We start from the raw sequence: 6,382 nt of genomic DNA, 5'->3' as shown, positions 1-6,382 counted from the left end.
TTCAGCCAAAGATCCGGGGACATTCCCAAAGTCCCCATACATCAAATGGGCCTCCACTGTGAATGCTCTTAGGAATAAAATTGAGTTGTAACTTGGGCAGGATAGCTCATGAGCTCACCCACATTGAACTTGTTTAACATTAACTCGATTCGACTTGTTAAATGAACCTAGTTGTATGAGTTTTAACTGCTTAATTAAACGAGACGTTTTAACTCGACTTGTAAAATTAAACGAGTCCAGTTTGAATAGAGTTTAAAACTTGATGAACTGTAAAATTAAATGAGACGGCTTGTTTCACTCGTTAAAATTGCGTTTTTAAGCTAAATAAGCCGGCTCGACTTGACTCCATTTACGAAATTAAACGAATCGAGTTCGGAAAAGGGTTTAGGTTCAACGAGTCAGTTTGATTCGACTCGATTAATATCGACTCAAATTATGTTCTACTCGAAACTCGACTTACTCGACCTAAATTACAGCCCGAGTACAAGAATACGAAGGGTCAAATAGACAAAAAAAGAATTTAAAATTCTCTCTCTATCAAATAATCGAATCTTAAAATTAAATCTCTATAATCTATATTCACTCGTACATACACAAATCATATATCGTGTACAAGATTGTAAAAGTAAATATTGTTAAAGTTTACAAAATAATAAGATTATCTTTAATGGCATAAAAATGAGGCGTACGTATTGTATCAAACATGTGACTAAGAACTACTAATAAGAAAAGATACATTTATTTGTTCTATTTTGTTTTAAGAAAATAGACTAAGGTGAGCCATCTTGAATATAAATGCCAGCGTAAAGCACAAAGCACAATTGCATGCAGAAATTTACTTACAACTTACAAGCTCTTCTATCGCTGGTATTTCCATGCAAAATCTTCTTTTCCTTCCCATGAACTTTCTTTTACTACACAATCTTTTTAATAACATGTCTGGCCTTGTTGTGTTGTTTCTCAGGCTTTGTATTTACCTATAAATTACAACTAGTTAAATTACGAGCAAATTATCCGGTAAGTATTTCTTATATAAGTAAAACATGTCTACCAGCCTTTTTAATAACATGTCTGGCCAGACACAGAGCTTGCTAGAAAAGGGAATAAATTAATGTATGTATGCAGGTATTTGTATGTGTAGAGTTTATGTGTATGTTTGTTGGAATTAATTGCATCATCATGATAAAAATGTTAGGAAGCCGTAGTATCATGATGTTTCCTGATTGGTTCTGATAACTTGGTTTCTTCGCCGGTTTTCTCCTCTCTCGCTTAAACTCTAGCCCAATTCATGTGGCAGATAGTATGTGGGTAAGCTGCTAGGTAGGGGATTGTGCAAAACAAAATTGGAGAGGGGTTGTGTCCCCACGGCAACTCCGGTGTGAGAATAAGAATATGGACTTTTGAAGAAGAATAGCAAAGAAGGAGTTATTCAAAATATATATAGTGGTGTGTTTATAGATGTGTAGGAGACAACATTTTTCAACCCCTAAAACTCTTTTCTTGGGTTCTTTTATAGGCTCCCACATTTAGGGTTTTAGGGATTTGTACCTCTTCATCCTAACCCTTGATGATTCTTGGTTGGTGAGTGATTGGATAGTTCAGATGGACCGTGGGGCCCGGCTGTCCTTTTGTAACTGGGGTGTCTTGAGATTTGTACACACGGACGGCTGATATGTAGTTGTTCCATTTCTAATAACATGAGACAGTTGACATTTTTGTCATTTGTCACGTGTTCTGGGGACCACCCCGATTTGGGCCTGGGGTGTTCTCTACTTGGGCTTTTGTATCATTTTACTTGGGCCTGATTACTTATGGCCTATCATTTGTCTCTCACTCCCTTATGCGGGTTTGCCCAGATGGGGGTATAGTGTTCTTTTCCGGAGTTTGTGTTTTGATTTATGTAACTTGGAGAAAATTTTCAATTTTCTTTGATTTGTGGCCCCTAACCCCGGGGTGTTATTGGATACAAGTCCCCGGGGCTGTATTTAGGTAGGTCCCTGTTTTTTGTGACTTGAAAGTTTTTTTGCATTTTTCCTTTGATTTATGGCCCGTAACCCCGGGGTGTTGTTGGACACAAGTCCCCGGGGTTGTGTTTGGTAGGCCTCTTGATTTTGGAACTTGAATTTTTTTTTGCATTTTACCTTTCATTTTTTGCCCCCAACCCCGGGATGTTGTTGGATATTTTTCCTTTGATTTATGGCCCCTAACCCCGGGGTGTTGTTGGACATAAGTTCCCGGAGTTGCGTTTGGGTAGGCCTCTTGATTTTGTAACTTGGAATTTTTTTTACATTTTTTCTTTGATTTATGACCCATAACCCCGGGATGTTGTTGGATACAAGTCCTCGGGGTTGTGTTTGGGTAGGCCTCTTGATTTGACTGGCTGGGTACGGACGTGACTGGTGTACAGTATTTTGGCATTTTTCCGGGGTGTTAGGCGGCGGTTGAGTTTCCTGTAGAAATATATGTATATATATACATATATATATATATATTAAACATTGCAGTTTTCCCCCTCTTTTTCTCCTCAAAAGTCGTGCCTGTTAAATAATTACAGCGATGTAATCATTAACTACTGCGGTTATTTTTTGGATGCCCAGGATTGTGCCACGTATCCTGAACGGGCGGACAGGATTGCGCAGCGGTAGAGTGGGTTTTCACCCCACGTTTGCCTATAAATATTTGTCTCTTCTCATTTCTTTATTCTTTATGCAAACACAAATACTAAAAATACTCTCAGGTTTCTGTATTGAAGGCAGATTTCAGTGTTCTCTTTTTGAAGCCTTTTTATATCTCCTGCTTTCTTGTAAGTTCCTCAGCCCTTCTTTTCGTTTTTAGTTTCTCGTACTTGTGTTTGAAATAATGAGTAGAATAGGATGAGTTTTTCAAATGCATGCATATCGACTGTGGTAACTGGTTTAATTTTGCTATGTAGAGTAATAGCGATTCGTAGGTAGAAATGTTGTTTGATGTTTGGGGTTTTGTTATGTAAAAGTGGGTTTGTTTTGCTGGTTTTCGTGTTTGTATCAAAAACAACGAAGAGGGTTTGAGTTCTATGAAACTAGGTTTTTGTGAGTTGTTCATGGTTGTTTTATGTTTTTGTGTAAGTAGATCTGTATGTATAGGTTATATAACATACTTTGATGATTCTGATTTTTGAGTTTATGTTTCTGAACAGTTTCTGTTTCTCCCCCTTTTGTTCTCGAAATGACATAGACTCCGGGATTATATGGTTAGAAGAGTGAGAGTGAGACAACTAGTGAAGTTTAACCGTAGACTTGACCGTCCTGCTTTTTTAGGGATTCCCGAAACCTCTTCTAGCGACTCTTCCCCTGATCCAGATAACATGCCTCCCCGTCGTCAACCTGTAGTTGAGGAGTTGTCTACTTTCCTTCTAAATTTCAGGAAGACTTTGGGTAGAAGGGACGGATCTTGGGTAGACATAGATCACTATTTTGTTCAGACCCGGGAGAATAGTCCCCCACATGATTATTATTTTAGGGACCTCTCTGCTGTTTATAGGCCCGGGGGGAAGGAACCTTATGATGGGGCGCGAATGGATGAGCTGTTCTGTAATGCTCCGGGGACCGGGTATGTTCGTGCTCCCCGGCACCCTGACCTTGGCACATATACCCACCAACAGATAGATGACCTGGTTAAGGCAGTGTTCTACTTCGGGGAGGGGATGGAGTGGAGGTGGCCCGAACCCCATGAGAGGGTTTACCATCGTGTTGTGGGGGGTTGGGTAACTATTCCATTAGAGCACCTTCGTAGTATGAGGCCCAACCTCCACTAGTTCACCAAATCTCTTTGCCGTGATGTATATGGGATCCCCTTTACCCAGCTGGCCCCGAATTTGGTTAAGTAAATATCCTGGTTTCTTGCCTGCTGTCATGTGAAGGGCTACTTGCCTACCTTCAAGCTTTTTTACTACCTCTTTAAAATTAAGAAGTCCACCCTTCCGTCCTTGTATGAGTATACCTTTAGTCTAGATGGTTGTGGGTTTCCTGCTGATGCCTGGAATTCGCCTATTTTTATGTTGAATTCACTCCGGGGTTAACATCAGGAGTTCATCTTCGTCCGGGGTGGGGACCTGGAGTTTATGCCCATGTACAAAAATGTTATTTTCTACAATTTTATGGAGACTTTCTTGCTTACATATTTTAAGTTGATATTGCAACAAGTATTTTCTCGATTCCAAATAATATTGGCCATTTTTTTAATGTTTCAGAAGTATTGGCCATATTAATTTATTAAAACATATTAAGTGTTAATATGTTAAGTTTTTGCGAATATGTTAATGGTTCAGGGTAAAGGTAAATTAGGTAATTTTTACAATTATGATCGCTTTTTTATAACAAATTCGGCTTATAATTTTATAAATTTGTCAAAAAAAAATCGTAATCGCTTAATACATATATTTTGATTGATAGCCAATATTAATTAGAGACGAGGTAGCAATAGGGTGAAAAACCAAAATACCCACCATTTGGGAAAAAATGCCCAAAATGCCAATTGGCGGTACTGTGCGCCCAAAATACCCGTTGAATACGCATGTGAGAGATGCGTACCTACCATTTTAAATTTTTACAAACAATACGCATGTTCAACATGTGTATTCACTTTTTGTATTTTAGTGAATACGCATGTTGAACATGCGTATTCTTTATAAATCAAAAAGTGAATACGCATGTTTAACATGCGTATTGTTTGTAAAAATTTGAAATGGTGGGTACGCATCCCCAAAATGCGTATTTCGTGGGTATTTTGGGCGGTCCGCGCGCATCTGGGCATTTTGGGCGGTTGAAGGTGAAAAGTTGTATATTTTGGGCATTCTTTCGTAGCAATAATACACGAAGCATAAGTCCAAATGCACTATAAATATCATAACATCATGTCAACCAAAGCAATTTATGCATTTTGAAGCTAGCTCTACATTCTTGAGTATATATATCTTCGGGGAGAAACAATAGCAACATATCTGATCCTCAAACCAAAATAAGATGAATACAAATCTTGGTTGTTTTTTGGTGTTTATGATGCTCATAAGTACCGACTTTTCGATGAATGTCAATGCCGCTATTCGGAGTAAGTAATTTTTATCAGTTAAATTGTGATTGTTTTATGTTTAGAGTACATTATTTCATTTTTTTATGATTTAAAAGTTGTGATTACTTCTTAGATTATGAGTTTACTTCTTTGTTGTGGGATATAATTTGATATTAATTTATCATTTATAGATATTGCTGTCGATAGTGGACCAAAACCAGTATGTTTCGGTGAAATTCTAATGTCAGGATGTCCAAAGAAAGAACGCGATGATTACTTGTGTTCCAAAGCTTGCAGTAAAAAATATCATGACGGACAATTACTAAATTCATTTTGTGAGAGTGAAGGGCTTTGTTTATGTAGATACGCTTGTTAATTAATTAAAAGTGTATTTCGATTTCTATATTCCAAAGAATAAATAAATTGTAGTCATTGTTTCAGAAATACATTTGAAAGCCTTAATCTCGAGGTCGGGTGTTTAAAGTTTTTGTGCATTTATGTACTAGTTCCCTGCTTTCCCGTTATGTTTAGATTTGCGTGAGATCAAACAATAGTTACTAAGCATAAAAGTTGTAGAAGTTGAGCTTCTTTTTATTTAAAAAATTGGAATTTATTCAATAATAAAAAATGCATACAGCATCTCAAATACAATTGAAATTCAACAAATGCTTCAATATATGGATATTGAATCATTTATTTTTGAAAAACAACCAAGTGATTGTCTGAAAATGATATGAATATATGGCCCAATGAGTTATCTAGTATAATCATTTTTTTCACACAATCAAAGTCACGAAAATCCTGCGGATCTCTAATCTCGAACATTGGGAACACCAAATCACAACCAAATAAAACAAAATCTAACAATGAGAGAATGAACAAAACTCAAGGAATTGAGAGTTTATCGAAGAAAAATAAGATCTTAAATGAGAAAAATAAAAAAGAAAAGAAAAGGATTGGGGCTTTAAATATTAGAATGGCTACTAACAATGAGAGGATATCAGGTTTACTCAAATTAGTTGCATAAATATAATTGAGAGCTTCGTTAGTAATGAAAAATCATTGTGTATCATTCTCTTTCTTAGGTTTACACAAATTAATTACTAGATTAAATTCACGGTTCCTGTTAATATATAAAAAATATATTAATCCATCATATTATAATTTTTAATTATTTATATAAAAATTTTAAAAAATAATAGAATAACCTGTGATCGTAATTTAGTATGATAATTATACTATATCTAGTAGTTTAATAATTTAGTAATTTAGCGGATATATAACACTATTTATTTATTAATTTAATAATAGGATAAGTCGTGGTTGTAATTTAGTA

At 36.1% G+C, this 6,382-nt stretch overlaps 1 long non-coding RNA gene across 1 annotated transcript; it reads left to right on the top strand.

Moving 5' to 3' along the window:
- Window positions 1–4,933: 4,933 nt before the first annotated feature.
- Window positions 4,934–5,490, top strand: LOC141706253 (uncharacterized). Its single transcript, XR_012568725.1, has 2 exons — window positions 4,934–5,085; window positions 5,238–5,490. It is a non-coding gene; the product is annotated as an uncharacterized LOC141706253 (long non-coding RNA).
- Window positions 5,491–6,382: the final 892 nt, after the last annotated feature.

This window comes from Apium graveolens, chromosome 2 (assembly GCF_009905375.1).
Source record: "Apium graveolens cultivar Ventura chromosome 2, ASM990537v1, whole genome shotgun sequence".
Taxonomy (NCBI): Eukaryota; Viridiplantae; Streptophyta; class Magnoliopsida; order Apiales; family Apiaceae; genus Apium; species Apium graveolens.
The sequence above is the reverse complement of the archived record's forward strand: the minus strand, read 5'-3'. Positions and strand labels throughout refer to the sequence as shown.